This window comes from Littorina saxatilis, linkage group LG8 (assembly GCF_037325665.1).
Source record: "Littorina saxatilis isolate snail1 linkage group LG8, US_GU_Lsax_2.0, whole genome shotgun sequence".
In the NCBI taxonomy this organism is placed as follows: Eukaryota; Metazoa; Mollusca; class Gastropoda; order Littorinimorpha; family Littorinidae; genus Littorina; species Littorina saxatilis.
This window is the reverse complement of record NC_090252.1, coordinates 20,288,343-20,309,730: the sequence shown is the minus strand read 5'-3', so window position 1 is coordinate 20,309,730 and position 21,388 is coordinate 20,288,343. Positions and strand designations below refer to the sequence as shown.

Genomic DNA, 21,388 nt, shown 5'->3' with positions numbered 1-21,388 from the left:
ATTGAAAGGTACGTACGATAGGTTAGCTAAACAATCAGCCCTTCTTCTTTCATGGTGGTTGCTCGAATGAATTTCCTAACGTGTTTACATTCATTTGACCAATCGAAGGTATGGTTTATAAACTAGCCATTGTACCACGAAGAAAAACATCCATGATGACCCGTCCATCAACTTCTGATGAAAAGAACAAAACAATGGTGGAACACTACGTCATTCAATATAACTAACTATGGCTTTGTCTCAGTTACGTTTAAATAGAACACAGACGCAGGAAATATCCCGTGTCGCGACACACACAGCCTTTAGGCCCAGAAAGTGATCAGGGGAAATGTAAATTGCATTTAGGTGAAAGATGCAAACTGACAAACCTTATAAAATGTCGTTTGGCTGGCAATACTCAAGGTATGATGTGATCATTTGTGAGATAGTTGTGTTAGGATTTTGACTGTTTATATCATGATCTGCGTTATACATGTATGTGCGTTTTGGATAACAGTCTGAAGGCATCACAAAAATAAAATAAAGTCGTATTCTTCTCCGAGAGCAGTCATTTGCCCACTCTTGGACTTCGCGAAGCTGAGTTACAACGAGCTCAATTCAGGTACGAATTTGTGTGCACTTCGCGAAGTCGAATTCGCCCAATTAAGGACAGCCGTTAAAAGTATGTCTGAATGAATTCATTTGCTTTACCTGAACGTTGCTATAATTGTGTGGGCAGCATCCATCTGGGACACACCCACGAAAGAGCAACACAAGCAGGACCTTTGCAAACCATCAGACATGCCACACACGATCCCAAATGGTGGCAAGATGTATATAGACTTCGCCTCGCCGGGTCCCGGGTTGAATACGTACCCATCATCCAGCTGGTGCCAGTGGGTAATAGACTTTGCCAACCCAAAGAACAGACCGAAACTAACTTGGCTGATCGTTAACATAAAGTGAGTCAAGTAGTACATTCTGTCTTGTCTGGTACCTCAAACCCAACTTGTGTTTACAAACAAATCAGGTCATCATATCCATATATCCATATATAACGTTATATGTGAAGCCTGTATAGGTGTTCTAAATATAACGTTTGTTAACATATATGTTGTTCACAAAGTTGTCTTTGCCAATAGGGTTAAGGGGCAAATTATACCTGCTCAGAGTCAGCGGCACAGACGACGCACTGCAGATCATTGAGGTTCGTGTACACTACATTGGGGTGTGCACGTTAAAGATCCCACGATTGACAAACGGGTCTTTCCTGGCAAAATTGTATAGGCATAGATAAAAATGTCCACCAAAATACCCGTGTGACTTGGAATAATAGGCCGTGAAAAGTAGGATATGCGCCGAAATGGCTGCAATCTGCTGGCCGATGTGAATGCGTGATGTATTGTGTAAAAAAATTCCATCTCACAAGGCATATATAAATCCCTGCGCCTTGAATACGTGCGCGATATAAATTGCATAAAATAAAAAAAATAAAAAATAAATAAATCCCTGCGCTTAGAACTGTACCCACGGAATACGCGCGATATAAGTCTCATATTGATTGATTGATTGATACACGTTGGGTGAAAATAAAAAAAGGCCAAGTACTCGGCATAATCCATATCGCAGGATGTATCGCCCCTGACTTTGCGCAGGTATCATTTGCCCCTAAGGCCCGGCGCTCACCTATGTAATTTCAGGACAGACGACGCACTGCAGATTATTCCAGCCCGCTACACGTTACCTGAAAAGAAAACAGGCCAAGTACTCGTCATAATCTCCTACGCAGCATAAATAGTATGCAGTGCGTCGTCTGTGCCGCTGACTGCACAGGTATATTCTGCCCATAAGCAGTACATAATGAAACCAGGTCTTTGATTGTTTGTTACAATAAGCCCAAGGGAAAAAAAACTTATTTTTCCTTTTGATTCAACATCTTTCCATCCAAATGTTATACTTTGTAATTAAAAATACTGTATGATTTGTCGGCTTTTTTGATAGCCCAGATGTTAAACAGCACTGTTTAAGTCAGAAACGTATGTGTAATTGAAGATCGGCCTTGTTTCTGCTCAAATATGGCTTAATTGGATAAGCAATATGTTGGAATGACGTCAAAATGTCTTAACAATATACACATAATTATGATCCTACGTCATAATTCATTTTGAACCGTGTGAACGATGATTAAAACGGAACGATAGTTTGCATTTTATACACAAGGGAAATTCTTTTTAGATTTGTATCTAACGGGGAATTTCCACTGTTTAATTATGTGGGGCAGTCAGACTGCACTAACATATACAAATAGCGACTGCAAGATTAGAAAACTGCAAGGGTACCTTAATGTTGTTTACGGTCTTTTCGCACGATACCTGCAATGTTCGGCAATATTTGAAATGAAAGAAGTGCAATATTGCATTTGTGCTTTAATTTTATCCAACATTTCTTTTCTTGTAATATGTGTTTTCATTCATCTAAGATACACTCTTCCTGTATTCTCTTGATCAGAGCAATAGAGAGTCTCTAATTGCACAGCATTGTATGATTGCTACAAATGAACATTTAGCACTGGACTGGCCTTGCACTATATAATTGTGTTGTTTTCCATTATGGGGAGGTTCAATATCTGAGAAAGGAAACAATAAATCAAGAAACTTAAACCCAGGTGCACATCTGCGGATCCTAGGCAGTGTGCATGCACCTTGCCGCCATCTCTGAGGTATGGCGGCCACAGATAGAGAGACAGACACACAAACAGACAGACACACTTACATCCATTTTTATATTTAAACTACTCACTTATCGCCCCCCCCCCCCCCCGGCGCAAATCAAGAGCACACGATAATCCCAAAGAAATGACACTCCTCTTTCTCTCCCTCTTATTACTTACAGTTATACTCACACACCTGCGCGCGCACACACTCACATACACCTGACACACACGCAATCACTCTCGTGCGCATATACATCACACATAGCCAAGTCATGTATTGATTTGGGCAAATAACGAGGGCAGTTTATTCAAGAGAATACCATCTGACAATGAGAGATATCATTGTGCAGTGATAAGTCCACAACAAAAAACAACAAACATTTGGTTACACTAACAACAAACACAAGGAGCCCTCACTCAAAAATGTAACACCGTGAATAATGATTACATAACAAGGTTCGAGTCGCTTCATGCACAACCTCACTTCAAGTGAAGGCACAAACAGGCATGCATTTGCCTCAAAATTAAAAACATCATGCAACGGATTGCTAACAACATACAACGGTGGATGCCGGGGGTGGATGGGGGGTAAGAAATAGTTGGCATATGCCCGCTGCGCCGCGCTGGTAAGGACTGACCACAATGTGTTGCTCTCCCGTTCTTATAAACCCCCGCTGATGCATCACACGTGCAAGCCCCCCGGCCACATGGACATTGCGGCTGGGCTTTTCTCCTTGACTTTCACAAATCCTCCTCTCCCCTCTCTTTCTAATTACGGGCCTGAGTGTTGATATCCTGCTTTACTACCCTCTCTTCCCTACCTGCCAACACTGATCCCTTTAGGCCTACCTCAAGTATCTAACATCCTCCTCCTCCACCCGCGGCTAATCTGTCTCGTTTAAATAGAGTTTATCTGACGCTGTCCGCTCTATCTAAACTCACACTTAAACTACTCACTTATCGCCCCCCCCCCCCCCCCCCCCCGGCGCAAATCAAGAGCACACGATAATTCCAAAGAAATGACACTCCTCTTTCTCTCCCTCTTATTACTTACAGTTATACTCACACACCTGCGCGCGCACACACTCACATACACCTGACACACACGCAATCACTCTCGTGCGCACATACATCACACATAGTCAAGTCATGTATTGATTTGGGCAAATAACGAGGGCAGTTTATTCAAGAGAATACCATCTGACAATGAGAGATATCATTGTGCAGTGATAAGTCCCAAATTAGAGGTACTACTCGTTATTCAGCCCAACTAAAGACAGTATACTAGGTTAGAGGTGGGAGGTTTAGGATTGTTGTGATGGTATACATGAAGGAGTTGCCTGGGCTACATGTGATCTGTAAGATGATCTTTTGTGGCAGCTGGTCTAAGTAGCCTAAGTACGCGTTGCTTTTCCAATCCCCCATCACCTTGACAATTTCCCCCGGCACACCACAACTCAACGCCCACGCGGCACCACCCCGCCGAAAGCGTTGGCTGGAGAAGTTTCCCCCAGCAACAGCGGTAGTCAAGCGCAGTTTCTTATTAAAGTCTGATCCTTTCATCGGGAAGACCTGCGCCTTGGGGTCCATCGGCCCCAACAAAGGTAACACAGCGGTCACGGCAGACACTGGACACAAGGGATGGAGTGACATTGCCGGGAGCTTAATTTCAACAGAGCGCTCTTTACGCTGAATCGTTTTGCTCTATTGGAGCGTTATTGACATGCCCGTACCCAGAATAACCACCTGGTCTCTTGTGAGCTGCTTACAAGGATCGAAGTTCCCGTTGTCCTGAAACAAGTTCGATCTCCGGAGAACTCCGAAAAAAAGCACCAAAAACGCAGCCCAGAACACAATAACTTGCCTACACTCAAGGTCCAGCTGGCTTTTTATTATGTGTAGTAATTCAGGGGTGATTGAGGTTTTCTTATCAGTGGCACACCCCTTGCATTTTTCGATGCCCTTAAGTGTTGTCTGGACGTACCACGAGTCCCTGAATGGGTGCGGCAAGCCGCTTTCAAGATGAAGAATGCGAATAATGTTGATGTATTGCTTGATGGAGGACGGTTTCAAACGTCGGGCTAGGTACGCTGCGTATTGCGCAACAGTCTGCTCGTTCACAGGCACTGGCATTATGTCCATCTCCGCACAGAAACGTAAATACGAGGTAAGGTGGGTGCGGTAAGTCTTCCTAGTGTTATCAGAAAAGGCACTTGCTCTGTAATCCAACACTTCTGCCGTCAGTTGCGCCCCTAAGAGGGGCTGCTGGTCTGAAAAACAAGGAACAACAGGGCTTGGTCAGACATATGGTCACACAGGTTGATGTCGGGGGGTCTCCCCCGGTGCCAGAATGTCAACAGACGCACTAAGTCTTCGCGCCGTCTGGGCTCATGGAGGCGGGAAATTGTGTCAGCCATGATGTTTACACTACCAGCCACATGTATCGCCGCGATTTTGCAGTTCACTTTTGCACATTCCCACGCCATTTTACGGAGCAGACTGTTCACATACTTATTAGTCGATCTGCCCTTATTAATGATAGCTTTTGCGACAGTACTATCGGTATGAATAATCACTTCTCGTCCGCACCACATCGGAGCCCATCGTGTCACTGCTTGCACCACATCGCACACTTCTCTATAGTTAATATGTAGCTCCTTTGCTGCCTGCATGTCTTTTTCAAAGATGGTCTATTGCCAGTCACCTTGCCAAAAGGCACCCGCTGCAATATTACATGCATCTACATGAACATGCTGTTTTGCATTGTGAAAATAATATACTGTGCCGTTAAATACATGCATAAAAGAAAGCCACCATTGTACATCCTTATGAAATTCGCCCGATAGTTTCGCTTTGTGTCGCTGCTGCTGAAGGGGTTTAATCGTGTCCAGTATCCGCCGCAGAAAGAATGTTCCTCCTCTGACAGCCTGACAGGCCCAATTAAGGGACCCCGCTATGCTTTGTAGCTGAGTGTTTGTCGCGCGCTTCTTTCCTCGGATCTGGAGGAGTCGCTGCCGCAGTTGCTGCAACTTGTCACTTCCAAGTGACAGGGTGTTGTTTCGCGTGTCGATGTCGACACCGAGAAACGTGATACGTTGAGTAGGCCCCACCACCTTCTTCCAGCTAATGTTGAAACCCAGTTCCCTCAATAATCTAATTAAAGACAGTAACATGTCATTGCACTCTTGTCTGGTAGCTGCTACCAGAAGAAAATCATCAATATACGCTAACACACCTGGCATGCCTTTCCGTGCCATGCATCTGCGAATAGCTTGCGACAGGCGATGGAAGTGTGACGGCCCTACATTGCTGCCAAAAGGCAGCCGACTGTCAAAGAGATAAGTAGGTTTCTTTTCACCTGTGAAATGCCATTTCAGCCCAGTCATACAATAATCGTCCGGACTGATGCATACTGACCGATAGGCGGACTGCAAGTCTACTTTTGCACACCAATACCCTGTCTTCGCTAGGGCGCACGCATCAGATACGGTTTGAAATTTAGCTGACTCAGGTATAGAATAGTCGTTCATTGCCCTACCTGTGGGTTTGCTAGCGTCATGGATCAACCTGATGCTGCCATCATCCTTGGGAATCGCAGCGATAGCGCTTACCACAGTTGGTTTTCTACTAGCTATGTACAATGTAATAACCTTTTTCTATCTGATCTAATAGCTCTTTTTGCACAGCTTTATGGTGTTCGTTCGATGACCTATGGTTTGTTTGCTCTACGTCTAGTACGCCTGCCCTACTCTCTTCTGTTACACGGAAACCGTTTCTTATGCCATCTAATAAAAAGGTTTGTCGTGATCGCCTTCTAGCACCTTGTGCCACATTTGAGATTTAGCATTAATGGAATCACTATTTCCGAGAAATTTGCACTTATTGGAATCTAGCTGAGGGAACGGGCTGTTGAAGGTGGGGCCTACCGTTTTGTCGGCAATTCGCTGCGCTGTGTCCTAGGCTGGGGAGGTGGTAGCTGTCACTTTGTGGTCCTTGCCGGGGTGGCCCATGCCGCAGGTGTCGCAGACGTGGAGGAATCTGCAGCGGGACCCATAGGGACAGTCGCCTTTGTTGGTATACAATAAGCACACTTCCTTCCCGTTGGGTCCCGCTGGTCGCCGGGAACCGCCGCTGGCCGTCGTAGCCTTGCCGCCCTTGTTGTCTTGGACGCCATGCTGGAGCCGGTCCCGCATGATCACCGTGGACAGGTGGGGGTTGGGGGTTCCCCACTTGAATCCGCTGGACGACTGGCGCCTTCTGTACTCGTCGTCGTACAGAAGCACCGACTGCCACAAGTATCTGGCCCCCAGCTCGCCTATCATCTATGTGTACCGGAGGTAGGCGGTCGAGTCAAACCCGGGCTTCTCAGCAATCAACCTCGCCATGATGCGTGCGTTTGCCACAATCCAGTGGCAGGGGGAGACTTTGTCAAGTGTTGGTCTCTGGTTGAGTTTTAGGATGACACCTCCCCCGAGTGTCACCTCTTCCTCGGCCGCCATCGACCCCGGCACAAAATCCAGAATGGAAAGATAGGAGGTCTCACCTGTTGGCTGCAGTGACAAGCCGCCTAACAGTCCCTGGAGTGGTTCCACGCTTTTTTCTCAGTCACCCGCTGGGATAGTGGCCCTCCCCCGCTTCGCTTTTGCAGGGCCGCCACTGCTACTCTCAGCGCTACGTAGTGGCCACGCTTGAGACCCAGGCCCTCCAAATCCTGGGCAGTCACATTACTCAGCACATTGGGGGTGTTCAACTCCTCATCCTGGAGAACTTTAACCACCGTTAAAGGCAGATCTGTCGCCCACGCTCCAAATTCGAAGTCCATAATGCAGTAAGAAATAGTTGGCATATGCCCGCTGCGCCGCACTGGTAAGGACTGACCACAACGTTAAAATTAATATTAAAAGTCCTACGGTTTTGAGCCATTAAGGACTTGAGTGTTTGTCCGCTTTCAAAAAGAGGAAAGAAAGAAACAAAAAATAAGGAGAGGAGGGCAGGGGGTGGGGTTGAGTTGATAATGCTCTGTGGAATTTGTTAAAATGAAAAGTAGTTAAGATGTTTCTTGGTAAGAATTATAAGTCTGTATTCTATATCTTGAATAACGGGCTTGTAATATTATTTTTTTTTATTTCAAATCGAGTTAAAAAGTGGAACCTTTCAGGATCACCAATAAAACCAAATAGATGAGCAAGTAAGAGGAACACGAACAATAAATCTCAAAACTTTTTACAAATAAAAGGATTAAGATGTAAGCCACGAAGGCCGTGGTAATAAAAACAATATGTACAGTTTGGCGACTAGTGGGCCTTGGGTGAGGATATGTTGTCTAGAAGGTAGTCGCTGGAATCAGGAGGGATGGCGGGAGCCACTCGACCTCAAACTGAAACACGCTGATGTGATAATCTGGGCTTAGTTATACCCACAGCCCCATGTCCGAGTCCCTGACCAGTCGGCACAGCAGCAAGCTGTGTGACCAGCCTAGAGAACTGCTACTGCGCAGATAATCCTGGGGACTCAGACCATGGAGCTGCATATGGTCATATAAGGTTTTAAAGGTAATTCTATTTGTAGCGCATGGAGCGAAAATGTGTTGAAATGAATAGGGTTCTCCACAATGGCAGGACTTGTTAAAGATATGGAAGCGGCAGCCGCCGGCACGGAGGCGTCTGAAGATAGTGAGGAGGTTTGTTGGGAGATCGGGGTGTAGATCGTTCATATCAATGGGTTGATAGGACAGAGATGTTACGTACTGACTTCGAATGAGTTTACGGATTTTACTGTAGAACTCGGTTACTGAGTAGCCGATGTTAGTGTTAGCTGGGCTAGATTCTGCCGCTTCTTTGGCAGCGACATCCGCCAGTTCATTTCCCCGGACCCCTACGTGAGAGGGGACCCAGAGAAATGATACGGATGTGCCGGATGAGATTAACTGGTGACATATAAAGAGGATTTCTCTTTGTAGCTCTGCCCGATTTGATGTGTTTCGATGCAGAGCTTGTAGTGAAGAGCGCGAGTCAGAGCAGAAAACTACCGCACGCGGTGTGACTGGGAGGTCATTTATAAAAGTGCATGCCATGAGCAAGGCAAATAGCTCGGCTGAGAATATGGAGATGTCTTTATTAAGAGTATATTTCCTTGAGATTTTGAGATCTGGGATCACAAAGGCGCAGCCAACGCTGCCGTCTGCAAATTTGGATCCGTCAGTAAAGACTTTTAAATGCTCCGAGAATTTGTAGTTTAGGGTTTCTTTTGTAACAGTAGCTAGGTAGACGGGGTTATCTTTTTTGGTAGTATTATCTTCACTGTCGTATATGATAGTAGGGGTTTCCTCAAGCCAAGGCGGGTAGGAGGGCGGGGGGACCCTGGCCAGCTCACTGACCTTCACCCCGCTATCGGCTAGAATGCGGTTTACTGTGTCGGATAAGGGTAGCGTTTTGGCCAAGAGTTGAGTGCTATGTTTGGTGTTGGCCTCATAATTTTGGTGCTGAGGAAAAAAGTCAGTCAGGACCTCGCAGGCAGAGTTCTCTACCGCGTGGGCTCTGACAGCATACTGAGCTGAACGGAGTTTTATCTCATCCACAAGGGGCAGCCACCCACACTCGCTGTAGACTCGACTCTTACTCGCTTGTTGGGAGAGTCCCAGAGCTATTTTGAGCGCCCTGCACTCTATAATAGCCAGTTTTTTCATGAGCGCCGGGCGCGTCGCGAAATAAGCTTCGCACCCGTAAAGGAGGCGGGAGCGAATTAATGCCCGCACTACCTCTGTGACACACTTACGTCCTCTGGCCCAGGATTGGGACGCCAGGTAGCGTATGATATAAAGATCCTTGTTGGCCTTATTGATCAGATGTTCGATATGACTGGTCCAGTTAAGTCGGGTATCGATGATAACGCCGAGGAACTTAACTTCTGAGCTCGGTTTGATAATATCACAACCTATCTTTATACTGCAGTTCCTGTACAGTTGTCTACGGGAGACAACAAGAAAGACTGTTTTATTTGAGGCTAGTTGGAAGCCGTTGGTGTACATATATTGACAGAGGTTGTCGATTTTAGTTTGGTAAGAAGATAAGTCAACAGTGTTGGTAACTCTGTTATGGCGTGGTCTATTAGTGTCTATTAAGGCGAGGTCGTCCGCATACAGAAGTACACTGGCACCGTCAACCTTAACAGAAGTAATGTCATAGAGCATGATGCTGAATAAGTTTGGCGCGATGATACTGCCCTGGGGAACCCCCATGTCCAGCGCATGGGTTTCGGACACCGAAGAGCCCACTCGGACAGACATCTTGCGATTGCTGATGAAGTTTTTGATGAATTGGTACATGTGGCCAGAGACACCGATTCTGCCGAGTTTTAGGAGTAGACGAGCATGCCAGACGCTGTCGTACGCAGATTTAATATCAAAGAAGGTTCCAAGAAGAGAATTATTACTATGTGCCAAGGTCTTTTTGATTTTTTCAGTGACGTGCACAATGTGGTCCGCACACGAACGACCTTGCCTAAAACCTGCCTGGCATGTAGGAATGATATTGTGTTTATTGAGGTGGAACTCCAGCCTCTGGTTCACCACACGCTCAAAGATCTTGCTGAGGTGGGGGGTTAGTGATATGGGGCGGTAACTGCCAGGTAGATTGCCCGGTTTTCCGCTCTTCAATACTGCTACTACTTGTGAGTCTGACCACGCTGCGGGGATAGTATCCTTTAACCAGCATAGGTTGAAAAACTGAGTGAGCAACTTAACAAAGTTAGGTGGTAGATGTTTTATCATGTGATATGATATTGGGTCTAAACCTGTGGATTTTTTGGGGTCTTTCACAGAAGAGATGGCGTTTTGGACTTCTTTTGCCTTAAACATGCAGTTTATAGGCAACTGGTTGTCATCTGGGGGGTATGTGAAACCCTTCTCCTGATCTAACCTATAATTGAGTCGTTCAGTATCTAGGGATTTTGATTGACTATTTTTGGCAAAGGTATCTGCTAATAGGTTTGCCTTTTCAGAGTCAGTTGTGGTCATTTTATCACCCCTGACCACAACGTGTTGCTCTCCCGTTCTTATAGACCCCCGCTGATGCATCACACGTGCAAGCCCCCCGGCCACATGGACATTGCGGCTGGGCTCTTCTCCTTGACTTTCACAAATCCTCCTCTCCCCTCTCTTTCTAATTACGGGCCTACGTGTTGATATCCTGCTTTACTACCCTCTCTTCCCTACCTGCCAACACTGATCCCTTTAGGCCTACCTCAAGTATCTAACATCCTCCTCCTCCACCCGCGGCTAATCTGTCTCGTTTAAATAGAGTTTATCTGACGCTGTCCGCTCTATCTAAACTCACACATGTAATAGCCTAGCAGTCAGGGCCCGAATTTGCCCGGGGTATTAGCAGAGCCCTCAGGAATTCATTTCAAGAACCACCGCACAGGAGTTTTCTAAATGATGTATCAAAAAACCATGAATCAAAGGAAAATGTAAAAGAAAAACTCCAAATCAAATATTTGGGATAAAATGCGTTACCTCCCTTACTTATGTAAATTGAAAACTTTAAGACATTTGGAATATGGTAAGGCCTCACAAGCATTTGAAGGCATGTGTTGCCCACTGTTGGGTGTCAACAATTTCCGCTAACGTGTTTTTTTATGGAATGAGTTACCTCCCTTTCTTAAGAAAATTCTGAATGTTCGAGCAGCAGGTTCAACTGTGTAATTTACACCCCTTAAAAAAAGGGCACGGTATGCTGGTATGTTAAGATTAACCCCCATTCCATGGACAACAATGCAAGAGTAACCCCCCATCCACTAAACAGGCTGTATTGAACAATGGGGATGGTCAGTATCTGAGGAAGGAAACACAGTCTTGAGAAACTAAAAGCCAGGTGCACATCTGTGGTTCCTGGGCAGTGTGCATGCACAATAACCTGTCCTTACCTTTTGCGTTATCTGAGGTATGGCGAATACACACACACACACACACACACACACACACACACACACACACACACACACACACACACACACACACACACACACACGCACACACACACGTACAGACACACACGCACGCACATACACACACCTACACACGCACGCACACACACGCACACATAGACACGCATACACACAGACACACATCACACACACACGCATACCCCCACACACACATATACACACACGCATACACACACACACACACACACACACATATAGTCTCACACACACACACACACACACACACACATTTTTTATATAACTAGCAGTCAGGCCTGGGTTCGCCCTGGAGTTTCTGATCGTCCGTACAGGTTTAACTGATTATTTTACACCCCTTGAATGACACGGTCTGCTGGTATGATAAGAATGACCTCCCTTTCATTAGTAAACCAAGCATGACTTGTATTCATTAATGGGGAGGGTCTGTATTCGAGGAAGGAAACAATGTCTTGAGAAACCAAAGCTAAGGTGCACATTTGTGGCTCCAGGGCACTGTGCATGCACAATATATTGTGCTTACCTTTTGTCATCTCTGAGGTATAGGGACCACACACACACACACACACACACACACACACACACACACACACACATATATATATATATATATATATATATATATATATATATATATATATATATATATATATATATATATATATATATATATATATATATATATAACAAAATCAAGGAAAAGAAAAGCCAAACAAAGAATGTCAAGTGGCAGCCCAAATTTTCGACCTGTTGCCAGGCCTTCCTCAGGGGCGTGACACATATATATACATACACACACACACACACACACACACACACAGACACACACACACACACACACACACACACACACACACACACGCACACACACACACACTTACATCCATTTATATACAGTATAGATTGATTGTTACTATGTAAGTCTTACACGCTGTCAATTATCTTTTTAGATTTTAAAAGGAAGAACTAGCGCCATTACGTGGCCTCAGATTGATACGTACGTCCACGCGAATTATATTTCTTGAAAAACTCTGTATATACAGGACTTAGGGTGTACCCAAATGGTAAGCGTTCAATTAAAAGGGTGTATGTACAGTCCCCGGCGAAAGAAACGCAACTCATTCGCGCCCGCTGTTCCGAGGGATTATTCGTCATTTTCAAATTGTCGTAAAGTATGAACCATATAAGATAAATCAAAAAGAAAAACAGTTTCGTAGAGGATAATTTACTGGCTGTACGACAAATGCATAGTATATAATTTTTTTTATTGTTTACTTGTTCATAAAATGTGTTATACAGGGTAGAGGTCAAGCGAGTCGTGTTTGCAGGCAAACGTGTCTCTTCAACATGCTGGGAAAATCGTAAAAATGCAAAACAAATTACAAAGAAATTACATATGTGGAGAACATTCATTTTTCAACAGCACCATTTAATTAGAATTATTCGCCAAAGCGTTTAAGAGTAACATAAATGAGCTAAGATCACTTAGACAGTGTTACAAATAGTTGTTTGGCAAAAGCTTATTTGCACGGAATCAACGTGATGATTTCTTTACAAAAAAAAACCCAGGTGTTATTTGTGGCCAAGTGTCTGATCTACACGATCAAACTATAACTAGAAACAAAAAAGTGCGGGTTTTTATTTTCTTTAATTGTTTTACATCGATCGATTAGCGTTAGTGATTCGTATGAAAATGCTGTGAAGCCAAACGTATACGTCCCCCTCCCTCAACACATATTTCCACACACATGCACACAAATACACACACGCATATGCAAACACACACACATACACGCACATTCATACATACAGATACACGAAAAGACAGATACATTAAATAAAGTAGCGTGCACTCAGGTCTGCTGCATAAACGTTGAGTGGATGTGCACTAACAAACACCAATCAATGTACATTTACGTGTTGACGGAATATAATTAATATGTTGTCATGTGTATTTTTGCATTTATCGTTTTCAGCCATAAAATGTCCTTAGAACGTGACCAATACAAATGCAGAAACGACGTCCTTAACATAGCATCTACAAGTTTCTGCAATTATGTCAAGAACCGTGTGTGTGAGTACTTTTCTCTGTCATTATAGAGAACAACAGTAACTCGCGATCTTCCACACTGTGCTTCAGGATATCATTTTTTGTCTTGTGCTTTTTCATTTAATTATTTTATCAACACAAATAGTTTGTTTGTTTGTCATTCAAATACCTTTCCTTTCCACCTGTATGATGCATGAGACAGCCCGTTCTTAGACAGTACGTCTCAGTCAGTGAGGACATAGTTTGGGTGAACATCTGTTAAACTAGTAACGTTTAGGCCGGCAGATTGCCCCGTGATGTTCATTGGTACTAAAGACTAAAAATGTCCAATTAGAACCCCCTTTACATTACGTCAAATGGCGCAATGACATTACGTACCACTGCGCCATCTATGCGAACTTTACATTGGAGTACAGTATTCAAAATGAGCAAAGCAAAAACGCGCCAAGCCGAGTTTGTGACTGGCTGGTTAAATATGTAATGCATTATAAACAGTAAACTTTTTTAATCGCTGTTATGCTTGTCTTTGTTAACACAACTGCCAAGCGTCAATTGATTCTATCAAATGCAGACCCACACCAGATAAAATTGCATCCTGAGAGAAAAAGTAAAATTACTGCCGGGCCAAGCAAGGATTTCACTTCAACTGCCTTGCCCGTCAACCTCAGCTGACAATAGCGAGGCAAACAACGCGCTTCGGGAAGAAGAAGAAAATCAACACACACACTGCAACACACACACACACACACACACACACACACACACACACACACACACACACACACACACGGTAACATAACACAGTGGCAAATGCATAACTAGCACGACATTGCACTGCACCACTTTGCATCATTGGATAAAAAAAACATGTACAGACCGACCAAGCCTACTTGGCGCTTCTTGACTTCGATAATGTCCCATCGGAACTAGGTTGAGGGGGGACAAATGTCCCATTATCTGTTTCGCATAGGCCCAACCCTGTGTGTGGTTGGTATGGGTGTGTATGTGTGTGTTTGTGCGTGTGTGTGTGTGAGTGTGTGTGTGTGTGTGTGTGTGTGTGTGTGTGTGTATGTGTGTGTGTGTGTGTGTGTGTGTGTGTGTGTGTGTGTGTGTGTGTGTGTGTGTGTGTGTGTTGGACATGCATTTATCTTTGTGTCTTTTAGTGCTTCTTATTCGATGGCCTCTCATCGTCAGTTTTCAATCTGATATCAGTGGAGAAATCGTCCCCGGTGGATTCAAAATGCAATTAACCATTGACGTGAGTCTCTCTCTCTCTCTCTCTCTCTCTCTCTCTCTCTCTCTCTCTCTCTCTCTCTCTCTCTCTCTCTCTCTCTCTCTCTCTCTCTCTCTCTGTACCATTGTTATTAGAACGATGTGATTTATTTAAGGGCATGCCATTGACTTAATGATAAAGCACAATGTCACACGCATTCCTTCTGTGTCACTACTAAAGCAAACGTGTGCTAGATTGTATGTTACACGCTTTGGTGCCGAAATCAATCATTTGGATTATGCATTCATTTCTGAAAAAAATGTTACCTTCACATACATTTAGACACTACCTTAAACACTATTGTTTTTGGTATTCATGTTAAGTGATCACGAACGCAGAAAATTGTGAATCAAAGTATTGTTACATTTGGTTGTGCATTCTGAAGAGTGTGCCAACAGGCCTTGGTCAGTCAACAACGTTTTATCTGTGAACTTATAGTGTTTGACGGAAAAAGAATAACACCACATCCATCCTCCTGTATACATGTCATGAAGTGGATTATAGTGTGAATAAAGGAGTTACTATTATGTGTTCGTGTTCTGCCCTATCTAATTTACACTGACTCTTCACTCTTCACACCACCCACTTCAAACACAGATTTTGGGAGGATACAGATTTATTAATTCCTCAACAAATTCAACACAATTCTTCACTTCAAATACATCAATACGAAACAACTTCTCGAACACACAGTTCATTCAATCATATAGCATTCACTCAATGCATGTAAATACAAAGTATAAAGATTCTTTCTCAAAGATAAAGTAACGCACAAGATAAGGTGCTGACAGACACTCACGAGTTTTCGTATCACGGCTCACTGCATGTCGTCAGTTACACATCCTTGTGTCGCTGAATCCCGTTGCTGATGAATTTCCCAGAAACTCTCCTTTTAGATGCCACGCACACCTTTCACAATTCTCCCCGAGAAATGCTTCCGCCACTGGCGAAAAGAACCGTCGTCGCTACGATTGGTTACGATGGAGACTCCGTCATCTAGCCATCTGCGCCGATGTGGTCCCTTGCTCGCCACCATCGCTCCGCGCTTTTCCGTGTAAGGTCCGACCCTCGTACACGCCATGGAAACTCCTCATGGAAACTCCTAAAGAATTTAACCAAGTCTTAATACAACATTCTCTAAAACCATCTCTTCTTCCAAACATTCATGTATCAACTCATACATTCTCGTTCATTCTATGTTCACATTCCGTCCACATTCAATATCCAAGCGAATACTTAATGTATGAATAACACTGCCATACAAAGCGTCACCGTCTTAAACATAACATAAATGCGTAACATTTATGTTCAAGAAATTCCCCAAGAAAAACCGTGATACAATTACATCAAGAATTCTCTTAAAACTTCACACTAAGATTTAGTGCACTTTGTATACACTAACCTTTACATTGCAGCTATGTAATCAAACTTCAATAATATACAACATAGTAAATCATTTACCTTAAGAGACCCGTCTCTTGAAAGAGTGCTTGTCCCCGACAAGCTGACACACGCTAGACAACCTCACTGGTTGAAAATGTTGAGCGTTGTGACGTTATTAAACCCAGACCGGCTACATTTCCCATACTCGTAAACACAGCTCATCTCAAACTAGGGTTTTCGCGTGCAAAGCACGAAACACGTGAATAACGCTTCTCTTGGTGACATACGCCTGCGCTTCAACATTTAGGGAGGTTAAAAACACAACGGCCTACATATCACAAATCTCATATCCACATCTTTGTGACAATACATGAAAGTCACATTTTCTCCTTCATTCAATTTCTGTTTTCAAAAGCTTCGTCTACTTTCCACTTACACGACAAGCTCCCTTTACCAAGCTTCAATTCAGAACACTGAATACAACAGGTCAAAACAAAACAATAGGCACTACTGTTACCATCGTCGTCTGCAACGAAACCCGAAAATGGCAACACGCTTTGCTATGTGCGTGCAGAGGACAAAATTGCAAAGAAAAGGTTGAACTGTGAATAGGAAAAGTTGCATAGGCAGTTCTGTGCGGATCTTACCACGTATCATTTAACGTACATCAGTGCTCAGAACCTACAGATGGGTGAGGCGTTGGCGATTGCATGAGGCTTCTTCTTCAGCTCTAACACGCACGCAGACAGTCAGGCAGGTCAAATCTGCACCAGCGGTGTTGGAGAGTTTTAATTTAGAAACACTCGAATGTTACTTCGACGAGATAAACGAGTCAAAAGACAAAAGTGTGCTTCAAAACTGCACTGTAAACGACATCAACATCACTGTGAGAAAATAAACAATCCAAACACAACCAGTTCCCCCGTGGAACATTTCGGGTGGACTTTCCCACGACCTGACCTACAACATTATTCGTGTACGTTCGCGCTTTGCATTCAATATGTGTTAGTGCGCGCGTAGGTTTGTGTGTTTAGTTTTCGTTGGTTTGTGCTGTTTGGTTCAAAAGAAGTTTATTTTTTTCATTGAAAGATTTAAAAACGTCGGTTAATACTTTGTTTAGTTCAACCAACCAGAACTAGACACAAAACGCATTGTATAATTATATCTTCTGCGCGCATGCGTGTGTACGGTAAGTGTGAATGGGCAATTGTGTTTTCAATCTTGTTTTTGTGCTTGTTATTTCAAACAACTCATTTATGTTTTTATATGCCTATGCTGTGAAATATAATCGCCATTACGAGTTTGTCGTGTGACAGAGAGTTTTCTTGCACACTCGACTGCTGCTGACTCACTTCGGCTACGCCATCTTCGACATCTACAGTCTCGTGTTCAAGAAAACTCTCCGTCACACGACTGACTCGTAAGCGGGTATTATAACCGTTTTGTTTTTACAGGCAAAACCATGTGCTTTAAGCGAGGGAGATGACATTTGCGAATATGGAAGAATAAGGAGACCCTGTTGCTACAAAAACCACCACTGCCGTTTTAACGATAAGCACAACGACAAGGAAACCAGATATAAGACCTGCAATGAGAGTATGTATTTCGACTAGCGTCCTTTAATATTTCTAATAACTTGCTTGCTGACCTTGGGCAGTTTTAAAAAGCTATGACATTTTACAGCACTGATGTTGTTGTTGGCCCAACTCTGTTTTTATTTTTTTTTATTCTCTTTTTGTACAGTTTTTTTTTTACATGTATATGCTGTACATTACAGGACATCACCTAACCGAAAGGACAGAATCATATAACAGAAAAGCACACTTGGACAATTACAACATACATGGGGTGGGAGGATGGAATGGGAAGGGGGGGATGTTCAGTGGTTTGGTGGTCGCATTATCAAAAGGTTTTAAGAACGAAAAAACCTAAGGGTTACATCAAACCGTGCATATACAGGCGCCAATCCTTGTAGAATTTATCTACTGTATTATTCACAACTGCGTTATACTTTTCACAAATACATCTTTGCTTAAAGTTTCTACTAAATGTCTGAAAATGAGGGGTCTTTTTGTTCATTTTGGAAATGTATACATGGTGTTTGGCACAGATTAATAACACATCAAAAGCTTTATCAGTGACTACATTGTTCGCCACTCCAAGAAGAACCAGTTCTTGAGACAGTTTTAAATTGTCGCAATGGGTGCAGTTCGCCTTTAGCCAATTTACAAATTCTATCCAAAAAGTCTGCACTTTATCACACTTCCAAAACATATGTAAAAGGGTTTCTTCATTTCTACCACAAAATGTACACAATGACGTATCCACAATTTTTCGCAAAAATAGAAACCTTTCTGTGGGCAAAATTCTGTACAATAATCGGTACTGGAACCATCTCAGACAAGTGTCTTTTGTTGTTTTAAAAACATGTTGAAAAATAGCCTTCTTATCTAACAAACAGTCTAAAGATTCAGACCATTTTCGATACATTTTGGGACCGTAGCATGTTCAATCATTTTTTTGTAAATAAGTTGTGTCTTACCTTTACAAATACATTTCCACACAATAGGCTCTGTCATAATAAAATGTTTATCAAATCCTAAGCCAATTTTTCTCTGATATTTCTTAACAGCCTGGATTACACCTTGATACAATACAAAATCGCCTCGCACATTTGGATATTTGATTTTAAACGCATTATAGGATAAGTATCCATTTTGTCCCAAAATATGACCAATCTGAGCTATTCCATTGTCGATCCAATTTTGAATGTACACTGTCTTTATATCTCTCCGAATATTAACATTATAATGTAAACTTTCTGATACAAAATCGTTAAAGGTTATAGGGTCACATTTTCCATGTAGTTTTTTTATAATGTTTAAAAGCATTGGTCCAAAACGGGTTTTCCATTCTCTGCATCAAAACATTTGCAAATTCCTCTCCTCTCATATTAATTGTTGTAACAGATGGACATGCGTTAAACAATAATCTTGATATTAATCCAGTAAGACCATCAACTCTTTTTAACCAAACAATTTTTAGAGATGACAGAAATTGTTTTACGTCAACCATCTTTAATCGTCCATCTTCATAGGGTTGGGTGACCGTAGTTCTTTTAATTTTATCTCTTTTTCCACCCCAAAGAAATTTGAAAAAAATATTATTTAACTCCATCATAAACTGTTCGTCTGGATCAGGTAAATTAGTAAACAAATGTGTCAATTTGGAAATAGCCAAGGTTTTTAGGACTGCTATTTTACCAAAAGGTGTCAGGTTCCTTCTGGTCCATGAATTCAGAAGTTTTTGAATTTCCTTTAACTTATTTCTATAGTTAAGAAAAACAACCTCGGATACATTCACCGAAAAAATAACGCCAAGTGCTTTAAAATTATCCGGGTTCCAGGTAAAATTCATATAAGGCAAAAATCTTCTTTTACAAAATGTTAAAGGTCCTAACTAAACTACAATTGTTTTATCATAGTTCATTCTCAGACCTGACAGTGGTGCAAAATGTTGTAACACTTTTATATTTTCGCAAAAAGATTGCTCTGTACCATCAAGAAACAGACTGGTATCATCGGCGAATTGTGACAATAACATATTTTCGCCAAGAATATTCATACCACCAATCTTTTTGTTCTGGCGTACCATAAGAGACAATATTTCAGCACAAATAAAAAAATAAATAAGGTGACAGCGGATCCCCTTGCCGGGTGCCTCGACCTACATTAAACCATGCTGAATACCGACCATTAACTGAAACACAGGACTTAATTTTGCAATAAAAAGTAAAACTCTTAGTTTGTTTGCAAATGTGGCAATCTTCAAGGAGCTCATCTGCAATGCCATTCGATCTTTTGGCATTATGGCTTGTTGGGTCTTCAGGCCTGGGAATCCATACGATTTGCCGTTTTTTGTATCCATGATTTCCTGAAATGCGCTCCTTACGCCTAATTGAAAAATAATACGACGAGAAAAATTCCTACACCACTTTTCTTCACAAGCATATCCCAAAGCTGATCCACTATTTTGACACATGATTATACGTTTTGTGAGTAAACAGTGATAGAAGCATTTGTTTTAAATGTATTAGTAAACTTAAGTAACGGTGCGACGGACGCATGTAAAGCATGTTTGAATCATAGGTGTTTGAATAAAGTGCGTAGTGCGCTCATGATTTTTTTCAAAATATACCAAGTTTGTTTGAAAATACTCCAAGGGTAAAACAATAGTTCCCAGGCCTGGGTCTTGTTCGAGGGTACCATAGTGCTGCGTGTTGTTAAAGGCACAATCCCAGCTAAAAACTTGTCCAGAGTATTGGGACTATTTCCGTTTTATTCCATTTTTTTTCCGGCGGCGTCCGGAATTAAACGTAATAAAACGGAAAAAGCCGGAAAGTAGGCTGCCGTGGAAAGTAGGAGGTGCTAAGGAGGAATGTGGGCGGAGCTATCATCGGCAGGGACGACGGCGGCAGAATCCGGAAAAAAAGTGGCGTAATAGCGGAAAAAGGTGAAGTAACAGCGAAAATCTTTATCGCTCCACCCAAGCCAGTGGGGCAGTCCCGAGAACAGGGCGAGGAAAGTTAGGTAACGCGCCGTGCGGCGTATTGGTTAAGCACATCCATCAGGCAAGACGCTATCACTCTTTAACTGTCATTGTTGTGTAAACTGTGTGATACAAATCGTCAGGTTTTTGGTTTAACATTCTTTGACTGAGTCTGATTTAACTTTAGTAAAATAGAATAGATTACTAATTTGTTTACCCAATGTAGCTAGGAATACAAAAACTGCGATTCCGGACACAACAAATTGAAAATTTGTTTCATCACTCTATACATCAAGTTTTAATACCTTTGAACTCAAATTGTCTTTAAGACCCACTCAAATGCTTTTTAGGCAAGTCGACTGTCTTAATATCATAATACCGACAGAGAGCTATCATGGTTAAGTTAGCAAAAATTAAGTCTTTGAGGAACAATTTCAGTTTAGAATTGGCATTAAGCCAAACA

At 42.7% G+C, this 21,388-nt stretch overlaps 1 long non-coding RNA gene across 1 annotated transcript in view; it reads left to right on the top strand.

Moving 5' to 3' along the window:
* The first annotated feature begins 725 nt into the window (after window positions 1-725).
* LOC138973008 (uncharacterized) overlaps window positions 726-21,388 on the top strand; it is a 25,723-nt gene continuing 5,060 nt past the window's right edge. The window contains exons 1-4 of the long non-coding RNA XR_011457856.1: window positions 726-941; window positions 13,648-13,745; window positions 14,885-14,979; window positions 17,832-17,973. This is a non-coding gene — a long non-coding RNA (uncharacterized lncRNA). The remainder of the gene's footprint in view (window positions 942-13,647; window positions 13,746-14,884; window positions 14,980-17,831; window positions 17,974-21,388) is intronic.